The following is a 24664-nucleotide window of genomic DNA, read 5'->3' as shown; positions in this document are numbered from 1 at the left end:
GTATATTTAATGAATTAATAACAATAAACTGAAAATTCACAAAAACGTGGAAAAACAACAAAATATTGCCTAATTCGATGATATTTTGTTAAAATCACATAAAGGAAAAGGAGATAATAAACGTCAAAATATTGCTAAATTCGATGATTTTTCGTACGAAACAAAATGCAAAAAAACTTGCTTAAAATGCAATATTATGCGAAATTCTGAGATTTGAAGGCCAACTGACATATCGTGATACTACATGAAATAGTATCGAAATATTGGTAAAAATGAATATATTTACGTAATATCAAACTACATGAAAAACGTGAAAAAAGTCACTATTTTACCATATTTGAGGATTTTAACTTTAAATCATACAGCGAGGTTTCGTATTATTTAGATCCAAGAAAAGACATATGACAATGTTGTTTCCAATACAAATGATAAAAACCAATGGGTTTTCATAAGAATTAACTAAAATGTTCCTGATTTTCCGTTTATATTACCGATGGAAGATGTTCACGTAAAACTACTCTAATCCGGCTGAAACGTCGATATATGCAATAAAAACCGAACTTCTCCCCTTTTCAATATCTTACTCAGTATTTTAACGAGAAACAAATAGATGATTGAAAATGAAGTATTTAAGGTTATTATCTAATCAATTATGTGTTTGCATCATTTTTATCGTATATTTAATGAATTAATAACAATATACTGAAAATACACAAAAACGTGAAAAAACGGCAAAATATTGCCTAATTCGATGATATTTTGCTTAAATCACTTAAAGGAAAAGGAGATAATAAACGTCAAAATATTGCTAAATTCGATGATTTTTCGTACGAAACAAAATGCAAAAAAACTTGCTTAAAATGCAATATTATGCGAAATTCTGAGATTTGAAGGCCAACTGACATATCGTGATACTACATGAAATAGTATCGAAATATTGGTAAAAATGAATATATTTACGTAATATCAAACTACATGAAAAACGTGAAAAAAGTCACTATTTTACCATATTTGAGGATTTTAACTTCAAATCATAGAGCGAGGTTTCGTATTATTTAGATCCAAGAAAAGACATATGACAATGTTGTTTCCAATACAAATGATAAAAACAAATGGAATTAACTAAAATGTTCCTTATTTTCCGTTTATATTTCCGATGGAAGATGTACACGTAAAACCGTTCTAATCCGGCTGAAACGTCGATATATGCAATAAAAACCGAACTTCTCCCCTTTTCAATATCTTACTCAGTATTTTAACGAGAAACAAATAGATGATTGAAAATGAAGTATTTAAGGTTATTATCTAATCAATTATGTGTTTGCATCATTTTTATCGTATATGATATTTTGTTTAAATCACTTAAAGGAAAAGGAGATAATAAACGTCAAAATATTGCTAAATTCGATGATTTTTCGTACGAAACAAAATGCAAAAAAACTTGCTTAAAATGCAATATTATGCGAAATTCTGAGATTTGAAGGCCAACTGACATATCGTGATACTACATGAAATAGTATCGAAATATTGGTAAAAATGAATATATTTACGTAATATCAAACTACATGAAAAACGTGAAAAAAGTCACTATTTTACCATATTTGAGGATTTTAACTTTAAATCATAAAGCGAGGTTTCGTATTATTTAGATCCAAGAAAAGACATGACAATGTTGTTTCCAATACAAATGATAAAAACCAATGTGTTTTCATTAGAATTAACTAAAATGTTCCTGATTTTCCATTTATTTTACCGATGGAAGATGTACACGTAAAACTGCTCTTATCCGGCTGAAACGTCGATATATGCAATAAAAACCGAACTTCTCCCCTTTTCAATATCTTACTCAGTATTTTAACGAGAAACAAATAGATGATTGAAAATGAAGTATTTAAGGTTATTATCTAATCAATTATGTGTTTGCATCATTTTTATCGTATATTTAATGAATTAATAACAATAAACTGAAAATTCACAAAAACGTGGAAAAACGGCAAAATATTGCCTAATTCGATGATATTTTGTTTAAATCACATAAAGGAAAAGGAGATAATAAACGTCAAAATATTGCTATATACGATGATTTTTCGTACGAAACAAAATGCAAAAAAACTTGCTTAAAATGCAATATTATGCGAAATTCTGAGATTTGAAGGCCAACTCACATATCGTGATACTATATGAAATAGTATCGAAATATTGGTAAAAATGAATATATTTACGTAATATCAAACTACATGAAAAAAGTGAAAAAAGTCACAATTTTACCATATTTGAGGATTTTAACTTCAAATCATAGAGCGAGGTTTCGTATTATTTAGATCCAAGAAAAGACATATGACAATGTTGTTTCCAATACAAATGATAAAAACAAATGGAATTAACTAAAATGTTCCTGATTTTCCATTTATATTACCGATGGAAGATGTACACGTAAAACCGTTCTAATCCGGCTGAAACGTCGATATATGCAATAAAAACCGAACTTCTCCCCTTTTCAATATCTTACTCGGTATTTTAACGAGAAACAAATAGATGATTGAAAATGAAGTATTTAAGGTTATTATCTAATCAATTATGTGTTTGCATAATTTTTATCGTATATTTAATGAATTAATAACAATAAACTGAAAATTCACAAAAACGTGGAAAAACAACAAAATATTGCCTAATTCGATGATATTTTGTTAAAATCACATAAAGGAAAAGGAGATAATAAACGTTAAAATATTGCTAAATTCGATGATTTTTCGTACGAAACAAAATGCAAAAAATCTTGCTTAAAATGCAATATTATGCGAAATTCTGAGATTTGAAGGCCAACTGACATATCGTGATACTACATGAAATAGTATCGAAATATTGGTAAAAATGAATATATTTACGTAATATCAAACTACATGAAAAACGTGAAAAAAGTCACTATTTTACCATATTTGAGGATTTTAACTTCAAATCATAGAGCGAGGTTTCGTATTATTTAGATCCAAGAAAAGACATATGACAATGTTGTTTCCAATACAAATGATAAAAACAAATGGAATTAACTAAAATGTTCCTTATTTTCCGTTTATATTTCCGATGGAAGATGTACACGTAAAACCGTTCTAATCCGGCTGAAACGTCGATATATGCAATAAAAACCGAACTTCTCCCCTTTTCAATATCTTACTCAGTATTTTAACGAGAAACAAATAGATGATTGAAAATGAAGTATTTAAGGTTATTATCTAATCAATTATGTGTTTGCATCATTTTTATCGTATATGATATTTTGTTTAAATCACTTAAAGGAAAAGGAGATAATAAACGTCAAAATATTGCTAAATTCGATGATTTTTCGTACGAAACAAAATGCAAAAAAACTTGCTTAAAATGCAATATTATGCGAAATTCTGAGATTTGAAGGCCAACTGACATATCGTGATACTACATGAAATAGTATCGAAATATTGGTAAAAATGAATATATTTACGTAATATCAAACTACATGAAAAACGTGAAAAAAGTCACTATTTTATCATATATGAGGATTTTAACTTTAAATCATAAAGCGAGGTTTCGTATTATTTAGATCCAAGAAAAGACATATGACAATGTTGTTTCCAATACAAATGATAAAAACCAATGTGTTTTCATTAGAATTAACTAAAATGTTCCTGATTTTCCATTTATATTACCGATGGAAGATGTACACGTAAAACTGCTCTAATCCGGCTGAAATGTCGATGTATGCAATAAAAACCGAACTTCTCCCCTTTTCAATATCTTACTCAGTATTTTAACGAGAAACAAATAGATGATTGAAAATGAAGTATTTAAGGTTATTATCTAATCAATTATGTGTTTGCATCATTTTTATCGTATATTTAATGAATTAATAACAATAAACTGAAAATTCACAAAAACGTGGAAAAACGGCAAAATATTGCCTAATTCGATGATTTTTCGTACGAAACAAAATGCAAAAAAACTTGCTTAAAATGCAATATTATGCGAAATTCTGAGATTTGAAGGCCAACTGACATATTGTGATACTACATGAAATAGTATCGAAATATTGGTAAAAATGAATATATTTACGTAATATCAAACTACATGAAAAACGTGAAAAAAGTCACTATTTTACCATATTTGAGGATTTTAACTTCAAATCATAGAGCGAGGTTTCGTATTATTTAGATCCAAGAAAAGACATATGACAATGTTGTTTCCAATACAAATGATAAAAACAAATGGAATTAACTAAAATGTTCCTTATTTTCCGTTTTTATTTCCGATGGAAGATGTACACGTAAAACCGTTCTAATCCGGCTGAAACGTCGATATATGCAATAAAAACCGAACTTCTCCCCTTTTCAATATCTTACTCAGTATTTTAACGAGAAACAAATAGATGATTGAAAATGAAGTATTTAAGGTTATTATCTAATCAATTATGTGTTTGCATCATTTTTATCGTATATTTAATGAATTAATAACAATAAACTGAAAATACACAAAAACGTGAAAAAACGGCAAAATATTGCCTAATTCGATGATATTTTGTTTAAATCACTTAAAGGAAAAGGAGATAATAAACGTCAAAATATTGCTATATACGATGATTTTTCGTACGAAACAAAATGCAAAAAAACTTGCTTAAAATGCAATATTATGCGAAATTCTGAGATTTGAAGGCCAACTGACATATCGTGATACTACATGAAATAGTATCGAAATATTGGTAAAAATGAATATATTTACGTAATATCAAACTACATGAAAAACGTGAAAAAAGTCACTATTTTACCATATTTGAGGATTTTAACTTTAAATCATAAAGCGAGGTTTCGTATTATTTAGATCCAAGAAAAGACATATGACAATGTTGTTTCCAATACAAATGATAAAAACCAATGTGTTTTCAATAGAATTAACTAAAATGTTCCTGATTTTCCATTTATATTACCGATGGAAGATGTACACGTAAAACTGCTCTAATCCGGCTGAAACGTCGATATATGCAATAAAAACCGAACTTCTCCCCTTTTCAATATCTTACTCAGTATTTTAACGAGAAACAAATAGATGATTGAAAATGAAGTATTTAAGGTTATTATCTAATCAATTATGTGTTTGCATCATTTTTATCGTATATTTAATGAATTAATAACAATAAACTGAAAAAACACAAAAACGTGAAAAAACGGCAAAATTTTGCCTAATTCGATGATATTTTGTTTAAATCACTTAAAGGAAAAGGAGATAATAAACGTCAAAATATTGCTAAATTCGATGATTTTTCGTACGAAACAAAATGCAAAAAAACTTGCTTAAAATGCAATATTATGCGAAATTCTGAGATTTGAAGGCCAACTGACATATCGTGATACTACATGAAATAGTATCGAAATATTGGTAAAAATGAATATATTTACGTAATATCAAACTACATGAAAAACGTGAAAAAAGTCACTATTTTACCATATTTGAGGATTTTAACTTCAAATCATAGAGCGAGGTTTCGTATTATTTAGATCCAAGAAAAGACATATGACAATGTTGTTTCCAATACAAATGATAAAAACAAATGGAATTAACTAAAATGTTCCTTATTTTCCGTTTATATTTCCGATGGAAGATGTACACGTAAAACCGTTCTAATCCGGCTGAAACGTCGATATATGCAATAAAAACCGAACTTCTCCCCTTTTCAATATCTTACTCAGTATTTTAACGAGAAACAAATAGATGATTGAAAATGAAGTATTTAAGGTTATTATCTAATCAATTATGTGTTTGCATCATTTTTATCGTATATTTAATGAATTAATAACAATAAACTGAAAATTCACAAAAACGTGGAAAAACGGCAAAATATTGCCTAATTCGATGATATTTTGTTTAAATCACATAAAGGAAAAGGAGATAATAAACGTCAAAATATTGCTATATACGATGATTTTTCGTACGAAACAAAATGCAAAAAAACTTGCTTAAAATGCAATATTATGCGAAATTCTGAGATTTGAAGGCCAACTCACATATCGTGATACTATATGAAATAGTATCGAAATATTGGTAAAAATGAATATATTTACGTAATATCAAACTACATGAAAAAAGTGAAAAAAGTCACAATTTTACCATATTTGAGGATTTTAACTTCAAATCATAGAGCGAGGTTTCGTATTATTTAGATCCAAGAAAAGACATATGACAATGTTGTTTCCAATACAAATGATAAAAACAAATGGAATTAACTAAAATGTTCCTGATTTTCCATTTATATTACCGATGGAAGATGTACACGTAAAACCGTTCTAATCCGGCTGAAACGTCGATATATGCAATAAAAACCGAACTTCTCCCCTTTTCAATATCTTACTCGGTATTTTAACGAGAAACAAATAGATGATTGAAAATGAAGTATTTAAGGTTATTATCTAATCAATTATGTGTTTGCATAATTTTTATCGTATATTTAATGAATTAATAACAATAAACTGAAAATTCACAAAAACGTGGAAAAACAACAAAATATTGCCTAATTCGATGATATTTTGTTAAAATCACATAAAGGAAAAGGAGATAATAAACGTTAAAATATTGCTAAATTCGATGATTTTTCGTACGAAACAAAATGCAAAAAATCTTGCTTAAAATGCAATATTATGCGAAATTCTGAGATTTGAAGGCCAACTGACATATCGTGATACTACATGAAATAGTATCGAAATATTGGTAAAAATGAATATATTTACGTAATATCAAACTACATGAAAAACGTGAAAAAAGTCACTATTTTACCATATTTGAGGATTTTAACTTCAAATCATAGAGCGAGGTTTCGTATTATTTAGATCCAAGAAAAGACATATGACAATGTTGTTTCCAATACAAATGATAAAAACAAATGGAATTAACTAAAATGTTCCTTATTTTCCGTTTATATTTCCGATGGAAGATGTACACGTAAAACCGTTCTAATCCGGCTGAAACGTCGATATATGCAATAAAAACCGAACTTCTCCCCTTTTCAATATCTTACTCAGTATTTTAACGAGAAACAAATAGATGATTGAAAATGAAGTATTTAAGGTTATTATCTAATCAATTATGTGTTTGCATCATTTTTATCGTATATGATATTTTGTTTAAATCACTTAAAGGAAAAGGAGATAATAAACGTCAAAATATTGCTAAATTCGATGATTTTTCGTACGAAACAAAATGCAAAAAAACTTGCTTAAAATGCAATATTATGCGAAATTCTGAGATTTGAAGGCCAACTGACATATCGTGATACTACATGAAATAGTATCGAAATATTGGTAAAAATGAATATATTTACGTAATATCAAACTACATGAAAAACGTGAAAAAAGTCACTATTTTATCATATTTGAGGATTTTAACTTTAAATCATAGAGCGAGGTTTCGTATTATTTAGATCCAAGAAAAGACATATGACAATGTTGTTTCCAATACAAATGATAAAAACCAATGTGTTTTCATTAGAATTAACTAAAATGTTCCTGATTTTCCATTTATATTACCGATGGAAGATGTACACGTAAAACTGCTCTAATCCGGCTGAAACGTCGATGTATGCAATAAAAACCGAACTTCTCCCCTTTTCAATATCTTACTCAGTATTTTAACGAGAAACAAATAGATGATTGAAAATGAAGTATTTAAGGTTATTATCTAATCAATTATGTGTTTGCATCATTTTTATCGTATATTTAATGAATTAATAACAATAAACTGAAAATTCACAAAAACGTGGAAAAACGGCAAAATATTGCCTAATTCGATGATATTTTGTTTAAATCACATAAAGGAAAAGGAGATAATAAACGTCAAAATATTGCTATATACGATGATTTTTCGTACGAAACAAAATGCAAAAAAACTTGCTTAAAATGCAATATTATGCGAAATTCTGAGATTTGAAGGCCAACTCACATATCGTGATACTATATGAAATAGTATCGAAATATTGGTAAAAATGAATATATTTACGTAATATCAAACTACATGAAAAAAGTGAAAAAAGTCACAATTTTACCATATTTGAGGATTTTAACTTCAAATCATAGAGCGAGGTTTCGTATTATTTAGATCCAAGAAAAGACATATGACAATGTTGTTTCCAATACAAATGATAAAAACAAATGGAATTAACTAAAATGTTCCTGATTTTCCATTTATATTACCGATGGAAGATGTACACGTAAAACCGTTCTAATCCGGCTGAAACGTCGATATATGCAATAAAAACCGAACTTCTCCCCTTTTCAATATCTTACTCGGTATTTTAACGAGAAACAAATAGATGATTGAAAATGAAGTATTTAAGGTTATTATCTAATCAATTATGTGTTTGCATAATTTTTATCGTATATTTAATGAATTAATAACAATAAACTGAAAATTCACAAAAACGTGGAAAAACAACAAAATATTGCCTAATTCGATGATATTTTGTTAAAATCACATAAAGGAAAAGGAGATAATAAACGTTAAAATATTGCTAAATTCGATGATTTTTCGTACGAAACAAAATGCAAAAAATCTTGCTTAAAATGCAATATTATGCGAAATTCTGAGATTTGAAGGCCAACTGACATATCGTGATACTACATGAAATAGTATCGAAATATTGGTAAAAATGAATATATTTACGTAATATCAAACTACATGAAAAACGTGAAAAAAGTCACTATTTTACCATATTTGAGGATTTTAACTTCAAATCATAGAGCGAGGTTTCGTATTATTTAGATCCAAGAAAAGACATATGACAATGTTGTTTCCAATACAAATGATAAAAACAAATGGAATTAACTAAAATGTTCCTTATTTTCCGTTTATATTTCCGATGGAAGATGTACACGTAAAACCGTTCTAATCCGGCTGAAACGTCGATATATGCAATAAAAACCGAACTTCTCCCCTTTTCAATATCTTACTCAGTATTTTAACGAGAAACAAATAGATGATTGAAAATGAAGTATTTAAGGTTATTATCTAATCAATTATGTGTTTGCATCATTTTTATCGTATATGATATTTTGTTTAAATCACTTAAAGGAAAAGGAGATAATAAACGTCAAAATATTGCTAAATTCGATGATTTTTCGTACGAAACAAAATGCAAAAAAACTTGCTTAAAATGCAATATTATGCGAAATTCTGAGATTTGAAGGCCAACTGACATATCGTGATACTACATGAAATAGTATCGAAATATTGGTAAAAATGAATATATTTACGTAATATCAAACTACATGAAAAACGTGAAAAAAGTCACTATTTTATCATATTTGAGGATTTTAACTTTAAATCATAAAGCGAGGTTTCGTATTATTTAGATCCAAGAAAAGACATATGACAATGTTGTTTCCAATACAAATGATAAAAACCAATGTGTTTTCATTAGAATTAACTAAAATGTTCCTGATTTTCCATTTATATTACCGATGGAAGATGTACACGTAAAACTGCTCTAATCCGGCTGAAACGTCGATGTATGCAATAAAAACCGAACTTCTCCCCTTTTCAATATCTTACTCAGTATTTTAACGAGAAACAAATAGATGATTGAAAATGAAGTATTTAAGGTTATTATCTAATCAATTATGTGTTTGCATCATTTTTATCGTATATTTAATGAATTAATAACAATAAACTGAAAATTCACAAAAACGTGGAAAAACGGCAAAATATTGCCTAATTCGATGATTTTTCGTACGAAACAAAATGCAAAAAAACTTGCTTAAAATGCAATATTATGCGAAATTCTGAGATTTGAAGGCCAACTGACATATCGTGATACTACATGAAATAGTATCGAAATATTGGTAAAAATGAATATATTTACGTAATATCAAACTACATGAAAAACGTGAAAAAAGTCACTATTTTACCATATTTGAGGATTTTAACTTCAAATCATAGAGCGAGGTTTCGTATTATTTAGATCCAAGAAAAGACATATGACAATGTTGTTTCCAATACAAATGATAAAAACAAATGGAATTAACTAAAATGTTCCTTATTTTCCGTTTTTATTTCCGATGGAAGATGTACACGTAAAACCGTTCTAATCCGGCTGAAACGTCGATATATGCAATAAAAACCGAACTTCTCCCCTTTTCAATATCTTACTCAGTATTTTAACGAGAAACAAATAGATGATTGAAAATGAAGTATTTAAGGTTATTATCTAATCAATTATGTGTTTGCATCATTTTTATCGTATATTTAATGAATTAATAACAATAAACTGAAAATACACAAAAACGTGAAAAAACGGCAAAATATTGCCTAATTCGATGATATTTTGTTTAAATCACTTAAAGGAAAAGGAGATAATAAACGTCAAAATATTGCTATATACGATGATTTTTCGTACGAAACAAAATGCAAAAAAACTTGCTTAAAATGCAATATTATGCGAAATTCTGAGATTTGAAGGCCAACTGACATATCGTGATACTACATGAAATAGTATCGAAATATTGGTAAAAATGAATATATTTACGTAATATCAAACTACATGAAAAACGTGAAAAAAGTCACTATTTTACCATATTTGAGGATTTTAACTTTAAATCATAAAGCGAGGTTTCGTATTATTTAGATCCAAGAAAAGACATATGACAATGTTGTTTCCAATACAAATGATAAAAACCAATGTGTTTTCAATAGAATTAACTAAAATGTTCCTGATTTTCCATTTATATTACCGATGGAAGATGTACACGTAAAACTGCTCTAATCCGGCTGAAACGTCGATATATGCAATAAAAACCGAACTTCTCCCCTTTTCAATATCTTACTCAGTATTTTAACGAGAAACAAATAGATGATTGAAAATGAAGTATTTAAGGTTATTATCTAATCAATTATGTGTTTGCATCGTTTTTTTCGTATATTTAATGAATTAATAACAATAAACTGAAAATTCACAAAAACATGGAAAAACGGCTAAATATTGCCTAATTCGATGATATTTTGTTTAAATCACATAAAGGAAAAGGAGATAATAAACGTCAAAATATTGCTATATACGATGATTTTTCGTACGAAACAAAATGCAAAAAAACTTGCTTAAAATGCAATATTATGCGAAATTCTGAGATTTGAAGGCCAACTCACATATCGTGATACTACATGAAATAGTATCGAAATATTGGTAAAAATGAATATATTTACGTAATATCAAACTACATGAAAAACGTGAAAAAAGTCACAATTTTACCATATTTGAGGATTTTAACTTCAAATCATAGAGCGAGGTTTCGTATTATTTAGATCCAAGAAAAGACATATGACAATGTTGTTTCCAATACAAATGATAAAAACCAATGTGTTTTCATTAGAATTAACTAAAATGTTCCTGATTTTCCGTTTATATTACCGATGGAAGATGTACACGTAAAACTGCTCTAATCCGGCTGAAACGTCGATATATGCAATAAAAACCGAACTTCTCCCTTTTCAATATCTTACTCAGTATTTTAGTGAGAAACAAATAGATGATTGAAAATGAAGTATTTAAGGTTATTATCTAATCAATTATGTGTTTGCATAATTTTTATCGTATATTTAATGAATTAATAACAATAAACTGAAAATTCACAAAAACGTGGAAAAACAACAAAATATTGCCTAATTCGATGATATTTTGTTAAAATCACATAAAGGAAAAGGAGATAATAAACGTTAAAATATTGCTAAATTCGATGATTTTTCGTACGAAACAAAATGCAAAAAATCTTGCTTAAAATGCAATATTATGCGAAATTCTGAGATTTGAAGGCCAACTGACATCTCGTGATACTACATGAAATAGCATCGAAATATTGGTAAAAATGAATATATTTACGTAATATCAAACTACATGAAAAACGTGAAAAAAGTCACTATTTTACCATATTTGAGGATTTTAACTTCAAATCATAGAGCGAGGTTTCGTATTATTTAGATCCAAGAAAAGACATATGACAATGTTGTTTCCAATACAAATGATAAAAACAAATGGAATTAACTAAAATGTTCCTTATTTTCCGTTTATATTTCCGATGGAAGATGTACACGTAAAACCGTTCTAATCCGGCTGAAACGTCGATATATGCAATAAAAACCGAACTTCTCCCCTTTTCAATATCTTACTCAGTATTTTAACGAGAAACAAATAGATGATTGAAAATGAAGTATTTAAGGTTATTATCTAATCAATTATGTGTTTGCATCATTTTTATCGTATATGATATTTTGTTTAAATCACTTAAAGGAAAAGGAGATAATAAACGTCAAAATATTGCTAAATTCGATGATTTTTCGTACGAAACAAAATGCAAAAAAACTTGCTTAAAATGCAATATTATGCGAAATTCTGAGATTTGAAGGCCAACTGACATATCGTGATACTACATGAAATAGTATCGAAATATTGGTAAAAATGAATATATTTACGTAATATCAAACTACATGAAAAACGTGAAAAAAGTCACTATTTTACCATATTTGAGGATTTTAACTTTAAATCATAAAGCGAGGTTTCGTATTATTTAGATCCAAGAAAAGACATATGACAATGTTGTTTCCAATACAAATGATAAAAACCAATGTGTTTTCATTAGAATTAACTAAAATGTTCCTGATTTTCCATTTATATTACCGATGGAAGATGTACACGTAAAACTGCTCTAATCCGGCTGAAACGTCGATATATGCAATAAAAACCGAACTTCTCCCCTTTTCAATATCTTACTCAGTATTTTAACGAGAAACAAATAGATGATTGAAAATGAAGTATTTAAGGTTATTATCTAATCAATTATGTGTTTGCATCATTTTTATCGTATATTTAATGAATTAATAACAATAAACTGAAAAAACACAAAAACGTGAAAAAACGGCAAAATTTTGCCTAATTCGATGATATTTTGTTTAAATCACTTAAAGGAAAAGGAGATAATAAACGTCAAAATATTGCTAAATTCGATGATTTTTCGTACGAAACAAAATGCAAAAAAACTTGCTTAAAATGCAATATTATGCGAAATTCTGAGATTTGAAGGCCAACTGACATATCGTGATACTACATGAAATAGTATCGAAATATTGGTAAAAATGAATATATTTACGTAATATCAAACTACATGAAAAACGTGAAAAAAGTCACTATTTTACCATATTTGAGGATTTTAACTTCAAATCATAGAGCGAGGTTTCGTATTATTTAGATCCAAGAAAAGACATATGACAATGTTGTTTCCAATACAAATGATAAAAACAAATGGAATTAACTAAAATGTTCCTTATATCCGTTTATATTTCCGATGGAAGATGTACACGTAAAACCGTTCTAATCCGGCTGAAACGTCGATATATGCAATAAAAAACGAACTTCTCCCCTTTTCAATATCTTACTCAGTATTTTAACGAGAAACAAAAAGATGATTGAAAATGAAGTATTTAAGGTTATTATCTAATCAATTATGTGTTTGCATCATTTTTATCGTATATTTAATGAATTAATAACAATAAACTGAAAATACACAAAAACGTGAAAAAACGGCAAAATATTGCCTAATTCGATGATATTTTGTTTAAATCACTTAAAGGAAAAGGAGATAATAAACGTCAAAATATTGCTAAATTCGATGATTTTTCGTACGAAACAAAATGCAAAAAAACTTGCTTAAAATGCAATATTATGCGAAATTCTGAGATTTGAAGGCCAACTGACATATCGTGATTCTACATGAAATAGTATCGAAATATTGGTAAAAATGAATATATTTACGTAATATCAAACTACATGAAAAACGTGAAAAAAGTCACTATTTTACCATATTTGAGGATTTTAACTTTAAATCATAAAGCGAGGTTTCGTATTATTTAGATCCAAGAAAAGACATATGATAATGTTGTTTCCAATACAAATGATAAAAACCAATGTGTTTTCATTAGAATTAACTAAAATGTTCCTGATTTTCCATTTATATTACCGATGGAAGATGTACACGTAAAACTGCTCTAATCCGGCTGAAACGTCGATATATGCAATAAAAACCGAACTTCTCCCCTTTTCAATATCTTACTCAGTATTTTAACGAGAAACAAATAGATGATTGAAAATGAAGTATTTAAGGTTATTATCTAATCAATTATGTGTTTGCATCATTTTTATCGTATATTTAATGAATTAATAACAATAAACTGAAAATTCACAAAAACGTGGAAAAACGGCAAAATATTGCCTAATTCGATGATATTTTGTTTAAATCACATAAAGGAAAAGGAGATAATAAACGTCAAAATATTGCTAAATTCGATGATTTTTCGTACGAAACAAAATGCAAAAAAACTTGCTTAAAATGCAATATTATGCGAAATTCTGAGATTTGAAGGCCAACTGACATATCGTGATACCACATGAAATAGTAGCGAAATATTGGTAAAACTGAATATATTTACGTAATATCAAACTACATGAAAAACGTGAAAAAAGTCACTATTTTACCATATTTGAGGATTTTAACTTCAAATCATAGAGCGAGGTTTCGTATTATTTAGATCCAAGAAAAGACATATGACAATGTTGTTTCCAATACAAATGATAAAAACAAATGGAATTAACTAAAATGTTCCTTATTTTCCGTTTATATTTCCGATGGAAGATGTACACGTAAAACCGTTCTAATCCGGCTGAAACGTCGATATATGCAATAAAAACCGAACTTCTCCCCTTTTCAATATCTTACTCAGTATTTTAACGAGAAACAAATAGATGATTGAAAATGAAGTATTTAAGGTTATTATCTAATCAATTATGTGTTTGCATCATTTTTATCGTATATTTAATGAATTAATAACAATAAACTGAAAATACACAAAAACGTGAAAAAACGGCAAAATATTGCCTAATTCGATGATATTTTGTTTAAATCACATAGAGGAAAAGGAGATAATAAACGTCAAAATATTGCTAAATTCGATGATTTTTCGTACGAAACAAAATGCAAAAAAACTTGCTTAAAATGCAATATTATGCGAAATTCTGAGATTTGAAGGCCAACTGACATATCGTGATACTACATGAAATAGTATCGAAATATTGGTAAAAATGAATATATTTACGTAATATCAAACTACATGAAAAACGTGAAAAAAGTCACTATTTTACCATATTTGAGGATTTTAACTTCAAATCATACAGCGAGGTTTCGTATTATTTAGATCCAAGAAAAGACATATGACAATGTTGTTTCCAATACAAATGATAAAAACCAATGGGTTTTCATAAGAATTAACTAAAATGTATCTGATTTTCCGTTTATATTACCGATAGAAGATATAAACGTAAAACCGCTCTAATCCGGCTGAAACGTCGATATATGCAATAAAAACCGAACTTCTCCCCTTTTCAATATCTTAGTCAGTATTTTAACGAGAAACAAATAGATGATTGAAAATGAAGTATTTAAGGTTATTATCTAATCAATTATGTGTTTGCATCGTTTTTATCGTATATTTAATGAATTAATAACAATAAACTGAAAATTCACAAAAACATGGAAAAACGGCTAAATATTGCCTAATTCGATGATATTTTGTTTAAATCACATAAAGGAAAAGGAGATAATAAACGTCAAAATATTGCTATATACGATGATTTTTCGTACGAAACAAAATGCAAAAAAACTTGCTTAAAATGCAATATTATGCGAAATTCTGAGATTTGAAGGCCAACTCACATATCGTGATACTACATGAAATAGTATCGAAATATTGGTAAAAATGAATATATTTACGTAATATCAAACTACATGAAAAACGTGAAAAAAGTCACAATTTTACCATATTTGAGGATTTTAACTTCAAATCATAGAGCGAGGTTTCGTATTATTTAGATCCAAGAAAAGACATATGACAATGTTGTTTCCAATACAAATGATAAAAACCAATGGAATTAACTAAAATGTTCCTGATTTTCCGTTTATATTACCGATGGAAGATATACACGTAAAACCGCTCTAATCCGGCTGAAACGTCGATATATGCAATAAAAACCGAACTTCTCCCCTTTTCAATATCTTACTCAGTATTTGAACGAGAAACCAATAGATGATTGAAAATGAAGTATTTAAGGTTATTATCTAATCAATTATGTGTTTGCATCATTTTTATCGTATATTTAATGAATTAATAACAATAACCTGAAAATTCACAAAAACGTGGAAAAACGGCAAAATATTGCCTAATTCGATGATATTTTGTTTAAATCACATAAAGGAAAAGGAGATAATAAACGTCAAAATATTGCTAAATTCGATGATTTTTCGTTCGAAACAAAATGCAAGAAAACTTGCTTAAAATGCAATATTATGCGACATTCTGAGATTTGAAGGCCAAGTCACATATTGTGATACTACATGAAATAGTATCGAAATATTGGTAAAAATGAATATATTTACGTAAAATCAAACTAAATGATTAACGTGAAAAAGTCACTATTTTACCATATTTGAGGATTTTAACTTCAAATCATAGAGCGAGGTTTCGTTTTATTTAGATCCAAGAAAAGACATATGACAATGTTGTTTCCAATACAAATGATAAAAACCAATGTGTTTTCATTAGAATTAACTAAAATGTTCCTGATTTTCCGTTTATATTACCGATGGAAGATGTACACGTAAAACTGCTCTAATCCGGCTGAAACGTCGATATATGCAATAAAAACCGAACTTCTCCCCTTTTCAATATCTTAGTCAGTATTTTAACGAGAAACAAATAGATGATTGAAAATGAAGTATTTAAGGTTATTATCTAATCAATTATGTGTTTGCATCATTTTTATCGTATATTTAATGAATTAATAACAATAAACTGAAAATTCACAAAAACGTGGAAAAACGGCAAAATATTGCCTAATTCGATGATATTTTGTTTAAATCACATAAAGGAAAAGGAGATAATAAACGTCAAAATATTGCTATATACGATGATTTTTCGTACGAAACAAAATGCAAAAAAACTTGCTTAAAATGCAATATTATGCGAAATTCTGAGATTTGAAGGCCAACTCACATATCGTGATACTATATGAAATAGTATCGAAATATTGGTAAAAATGAATATATTTACGTAATATCAAACTACATGAAAAACGTGAAAAAAGTCACAATTTTACCATATTTGAGGATTTTAACTTCAAATCATAGAGCGAGGTTTCGTATTATTAAGATCCAAGAAAAGACATGACAATGTTGTTTCCAATACAAATGATAAAAACAAATGGAATTAACTAAAATGTTCCTGATTTTCCATTTATATTACCGATATAAGATGTACACGTAAATCCGTTCTAATCCGGCTGAAACGTCGATATATGCAATAAAGACCGAACTTCTCCCCTTTTCAATATCTTACTCGGTATTTTAACGAGAAACAAATAGATGATTGAAAATGAAGTATTTAAGGTTATTATCTAATCAATTATGTGTTTGCATAATTTTTATCGTATATTTAATGAATTAATAACAATAAACTGAAAATTCACAAAAACGTGGAAAAACAACAAAATATTGCCTAATTCGATGATATTTTGTTAAAATCACATAAAGGAAAAGGAGATAATAAACGTCAAAATATTGCTAAATTCGATGATTTTTCGTACGAAACAAAATGCAAAAAATCTTGCTTAAAATGCAATATTATGCGAAATTCTGAGATTTGAAGGCCAACTGACATATCGTGATACTACATGAAATAGTATCGAAATATTGGTAAAAATGAATATATTTACGTAATATCAAACTACATGAAAAACGTGAAAAAAGTAACTATTTTACCATATTTGAGGATTTTCACTTTAAATCATAAAGCGAGGTTTCGTATTATTTAGATCCAAGAAAAGACATGACAATGTTGTTTCCAATACAAATGATAAAAACCAATGTGTTTTCATTAGAATTAACTAAAATGTTCCTGATTTTCCGTTTATATTACCGATGGAAGATATACACGTATAACCGCTCTAATCCGGCTGAAACGTCGATATATGCAATAAAAACCGAACTTCTCCCCTTTTCAATATCCTACTCAGTATTTTAACGAGAAACAAATAGATGATTGAAAATGAAGTATTTAAGGTTATTATCTAATCAATTATGTGTTTGCATCATTTGTATCGTATATTTAATGAATTAATAACAATAAACTGAAAATTCACAAAAACGTGGAAAAACGGCAAAATATTGCCTAATTCGATGATATTTTGTTAAAATCACATAAAGGAAAAGGAGATAATAAACGTCAAAATATTGCTAAATTCGATGATTTTTCGTACGAAACAAAATGCAAAAAAACTTGCTTAAAATGCAATATTATGCGAAATTCTGAGATTTGAAGGCCAACTGACATATCGTGATACTACATGAAATAGTATCGAAATATTGGTAAAAATGAATATATTTACGTAATATCAAACTACATGAAAAACGTGAAAAAAGTCACTATTTTACCATATTTGAGGATTTTAACTTCAAATCATAGAGCGAGGTTTCGTATTATTTAGATCCAAGAAAAGACATATGACAATGTTGTTTCCAATACAAATGATAAAAACAAATGGAATTAACTAAAATGTTCCTTATTTTCCGTTTATATTTCCGATGGAAGATGTACACGTAAAACCGTTCTAATCCGGCTGAAACGTCGATATATGCAATAAAAACCGAACTTCTCCCCTTTTCAATATCTTACTCAGTATTTTAACGAGAAACAAATAGATGATTGAAAATGAAGTATTTAAGGTTATTATCTAATCAATTATGTGTTTGCATCATTTTTATCGTATATTTAATGAATTAATAACAATAAACTGAAAATACACAAAAACGTGAAAAAACGGCAAAATATTGCCTAATTCGATGATATTTTGTTTAAATCACTTAAAGGAAAAGGAGATAATAAACGTCAAAATATTGCTAAATTCGATGATTTTTCGTACGAAACAAAATGCAAAAAAACTTGCTTAAAATGCAATATTATGCGAAATTCTGAGATTTGAAGGCCAACTGACATATCGTGATACTACATGAAATAGTATCGAAATATTGGTAAAAATGAATATATTTACGTAATATCAAACTACATGAAAAACGTGAAAAAAGTCACTATTTTACCATATTTGAGGATTTTAACTTCAAATCATACAGCGAGGTTTCGTATTATTTAGATCCAAGAAAAGACATATGACAATGTTGTTTCCAATACAAATGATAAAAACCAATGGGTTTTCATAAGAATTAACTAAAATGTATCTGATTTTCCGTTTATATTACCGATGGAAGATATAAACGTAAAACCGCTCTAATCCGGCTGAAACGTCGATATATGCAATAAAAACCGAACTTCTCCCCTTTTCAATATCTTAGTCAGTATTTTAACGAGAAACAAATAGATGATTGAAAATGAAGTATTTAAGGTTATTATCTAATCAATTATGTGTTTGCATCATTTTTATCGTATATTTAATGAATTAATAACAATAAACTGAAAATTCACAAAAACGTGGAAAAACGGCAAAATATTGCCTAATTCGATGATATTTTGTTTAAATCACATAAAGGAAAAGGAGATAATAAACGTCAAAATATTGCTATATACGATGATTTTTCGTACGAAACAAAATGCAAAAAAACTTGCTTAAAATGCAATATTATGCGAAATTCTGAGATTTGAAGGCCAACTCACATATCGTGATACTATATGAAATAGTATCGAAATATTGGTAAAAATGAATATATTTACGTAATATCAAACTACATGAAAAACGTGAAAAAAGTCACAATTTTACCATATTTGAGGATTTTAACTTCAAATCATAGAGCGAGGTTTCGTATTATTAAGATCCAAGAAAAGACATATGACAATGTTGTTTCCAATACAAATGATAAAAACAAATGGAATTAACTAAAATGTTCCTGATTTTCCATTTATATTACCGATGGAAGATGTACACGTAAATCCGTTCTAATCCGGCTGAAACGTCGATATATGCAATAAAGATCGAACTTCTCCCCTTTTCAATATCTTACTCGGTATTTTAACGAGAAACAAATAGATGATTGAAAATGAAGTATTTAAGGTTATTATCTAATCAATTATGTGTTTGCATAATTTTTATCGTATATTTAATGAATTAATAACAATAAACTGAAAATTCACAAAAACGTGGAAAAACAACAAAATATTGCCTAATTCGATGATATTTTGTTAAAATCACATAAAGGAAAAGGAGATAATAAACGTCAAAATATTGCTAAATTCGATGATTTTTCGTACGAAACAAAATGCAAAAAATCTTGCTTAAAATGCAATATTATGCGAAATTCTGAGATTTGAAGGCCAACTGACATATCGTGATACTACATGAAATAGTATCGAAATATTGGTAAAAATGAATATATTTACGTAATATCAAACTACATGAAAAACGTGAAAAAAGTAACTATTTTACCATATTTGAGGATTTTCACTTTAAATCATAAAGCGAGGTTTCGTATTATTTAGATCCAAGAAAAGACATGACAATGTTGTTTCCAATACAAATGATAAAAACCAATGTGTTTTCATTAGAATTAACTAAAATGTTCCTGATTTTCCGTTTATATTACCGATGGAAGATATACACGTATAACCGCTCTAATCCGGCTGAAACGTCGATATATGCAATAAAAACCGAACTTCTCCCCTTTTCAATATCCTACTCAGTATTTTAACGAGAAACAAATAGATGATTGAAAATGAAGTATTTAAGGTTATTATCTAATCAATTATGTGTTTGCATCATTTGTATCGTATATTTAATGAATTAATAACAATAAACTGAAAATTCACAAAAACGTGGAAAAACGGCAAAATATTGCCTAATTCGATGATATTTTGTTAAAATCACATAAAGGAAAAGGAGATAATAAACGTCAAAATATTGCTAAATTCGATGATTTTTCGTACGAAACAAAATGCAAAAAAACTTGCTTAAAATGCAATATTATGCGAAATTCTGAGATTTGAAGGCCAACTGACATATCGTGATACTACATGAAATAGTATCGAAATATTGGTAAAAATGAATATATTTACGTAATATCAAACTACATGAAAAACGTGAAAAAAGTCACTATTTTACCATATATGAGGATTTTCACTTTAAATCATAAAGCGAGGTTTCGTATTATTTAGATCCAAGAAAAGACATATGACAATGTTGTTTCCAATACAAATGATAAAAACCAATGTGTTTTCATTAGAATTAACTAAAATGTTCCTGATTTTCCGTTTATATTACCGATGGAAGATGTACACGTAAAACTGCTCTAATCCGGCTGAAACGTCGATATATGCAATAAAAACCGAACTTCTCCCCTTTTCAATATCTTACTCAGTATTTTAACGAGAAACAAATAGATGATTGAAAATGAAGTATTTAAGGTTATTATCTAATCAATTATGTGTTTGCATCATTTTTATCGTATATTTAATGAATTAATAACAATAAACTGAAAATTCACAAAAACGTGAAAAAACGGCAAAATATTGCCTAATTCGATGATATTTTGTTAAAATCACATAGAGGAAAAGGAGATAATAAACGTCAAAATATTGCTAAATTCGATGATTTTTCGTACGAAACAAAATGCAATAAAACTTGCTTAAAATGCAATATTATGCGAAATTCTGAGATTTAAAGGCCAACTGACATATCGTGATACTACATGAAATAGTATCGAAATATTGGTAAAAATGAATATATATACGTAATATCAAAATACATGAAAAACGTGAAAAAAGTCACTATTTTACCATATTTGAGGATTTTAACTTTAAATCATACAGCGAGGTTTCGTATTATTTAGATCCAAGAAAAGACATATGACAATGTTGTTTCCAATACAAATGATAAAAACCAATGGGTTTTCATAAGAATTAACTAAAATGTTCCTGATTTTCCGTTTATATTACCGATGGAAGATGTACACGTAAAACTGCTCTAATCCGGCTGAAACGTCGATATATGCAATAAAAACCGAACTTCTCCCCTTTTCAATATCTTACTCAGCATTTTAACGAGAAACAAATAGATGATTGAAAATGAAGTATTTAAGGTTATTATCTAATCAATTATGTGTTTGCATCATTTTTATCGTATATTTAATGAATTAATAACAATAAACTGAAAATACACAAAAACGTGAAAAAACGGCAAAATATTGCCTAATTCGATGATATTTTGTTTAAATCACTTAAAGGAAAAGGAGATAATAAACGTCAAAATATTGCTAAATTCGATGATTTTTCGTACGAAAGAAAATGCAAAAAAACTTGCTTAAAATGCAATATTATGCGAAATTCTGAGATTTGAAGGCCAACTGACATATCGTGATACTAAATGAAATAGTATCAAAATATTGGTAAAAATGAATATATTTACGTAATATCAAACTACATGAAAAACGTGAAAAAAGTCACTATTTTACCATATTTGAGGATTTTATCTTTAAATCATAAAGCGAGGTTTCGTATTATTTAGATCCAAGAAAAGACATATGACAATGTTGTTTCCAATACAAATGATAAAAACCAATGTGTTTTCATTAGAATTAACTAAAATGTTCCTGATTTTCCGTTTATATTACCGATGGAAGATATACACGTAAAACCGCTCTAATCCGGCTGAAACGTCGATATATGCAATAAAAACCGAACTTCTCCCCTTTTCAATATCCTACTCAGTATTTTAACGAGAAACAAATAGATGATTGAAAATGAAGTATTTAAGGTTATTATCTAATCAATTATGTGTATGCATCATTTTTATCGTATATTTAATGAATTAATAACAATAAACTGAAAATTCACAAAAACGTGAAAAAACGGCAAAATATTGCCTAATTCGATGATATTTTGTTAAAATCACATAGAGGAAAAGGAGATAATAAACGTCAAAATATTGCTAAATTCGATGATTTTTCGTACGAAACAAAATGCAAAAAAACTTGCTTAAAATGCAATATTATGCGAAATTCTGAGATTTGAAGGCCAACTGACATATCGTGATACTACATGAAATAGTATCGAAATATTGGTAAAAATGAATATATTTACGTAATATCAAACTACATGAAAAACGTGAAAAAAGTCACAATTTTACCATATTTGAGGATTTTAACTTCAAATCATAGAGCGAGGTTTCGTATTATTTAGATCCAAGAAAAGACATATGACAATGTTGTTTCCAATACAAATGATAAAAACCAATGTGTTTTCATAAGAATTAACTAAAATGTTCCTGATTTTCCGTTTATATTACCGATGGAAGATGTACACGTAAAACTGCTCTAATCCGGCTGAAACGTCGATATATGCAATAAAAACCGAACTTCTCCCCTTTTCAATATCTTACTCAGTATTTTAACGAGAAATAAATAGATGATTGAAAATGAAGTATTTAAGGTTATTATCTAATCAATTATGTGTTTGCATCATTTTTATCGTATATTTAATGAATTAATAACAATAAACTGAAAATACACAAAAACGTGAAAAACGGCAAAATATTGCCTAATTCGATGATATTTTGTTTAAATCACTTAAAGGAAAAGGAGATAATTAACGTCAAAATATTGCTAAATTCGATGATTTTTCGTACGAAACAAAATGCAAAAAAACTTGCTTAAAATGCAATATTATGCGAAATTCTGAGATTTGAAGGCCAACTGACATATCGTGATACTACATGAAATAGTATCGAAATATTGGTAAAAATGAATATATTTACGTAATATCAAACTACATGAAAAACGTGAAAAAAGTCACTATTTTACCATATTTGAGGATTTTAACTTTAAATCATAAAGCGAGGTTTCGTATTATTTAGATCCAAGAAAAGACATATGACAATGTTGTTTCCAATACAAATGATAAAAACCAATGTGTTTTCATTAGAATTAACTAAAATGTTCCTGATTTTCCGTTTATATTACCGATGGAAGATGTACACGTAAAACTGCTCTAATCCGGCTGAAACGTCGATATATGCAATAAAAACCGAACTTCTCCCCTTTTCAATATCCTACTCAGTATTTTAACGAGAAACAAATAGATGATTGAAAATGAAGTATTTAAGGTTATTATCTAATCAATTATGTGTTTTCATCGTTTTTATCGTATATTTAATGAATTAATAACAATAAACTGAAAATTCACAAAAACATGGAAAAACGGCTAAATATTGCCTAATTCGATGATATTTTGTTTAAATCACATAAAGGAAAAGGAGATAATAAACGTCAAAATATTGCTATATACGATGATTTTTCGTACGAAACAAAATGCAAAAAAACTTGCTTAAAATGCAATATTATGCGAAATTCTGAGATTTGAAGGCCAACTCACATATCGTGATACTACATGAAATAGTATCGAAATATTGGTAAAAATGAATATATTTACGTAATATCAAACTACATGAAAAACGTGAAAAAAGTCACAATTTTACCATATTTGAGGATTTTAACTTCAAATCATAGAGCGAGGTTTCGTATTATTTAGATCCAAGAAAAGACATATGACAATGTTGTTTCCAATA

Source organism: Procambarus clarkii, chromosome 57 (genome assembly GCF_040958095.1).
Source record: "Procambarus clarkii isolate CNS0578487 chromosome 57, FALCON_Pclarkii_2.0, whole genome shotgun sequence".
NCBI lineage: Eukaryota > Metazoa > Arthropoda > Malacostraca > Decapoda > Cambaridae > Procambarus > Procambarus clarkii.
Note: the sequence above shows the minus strand (reverse complement) of the source record.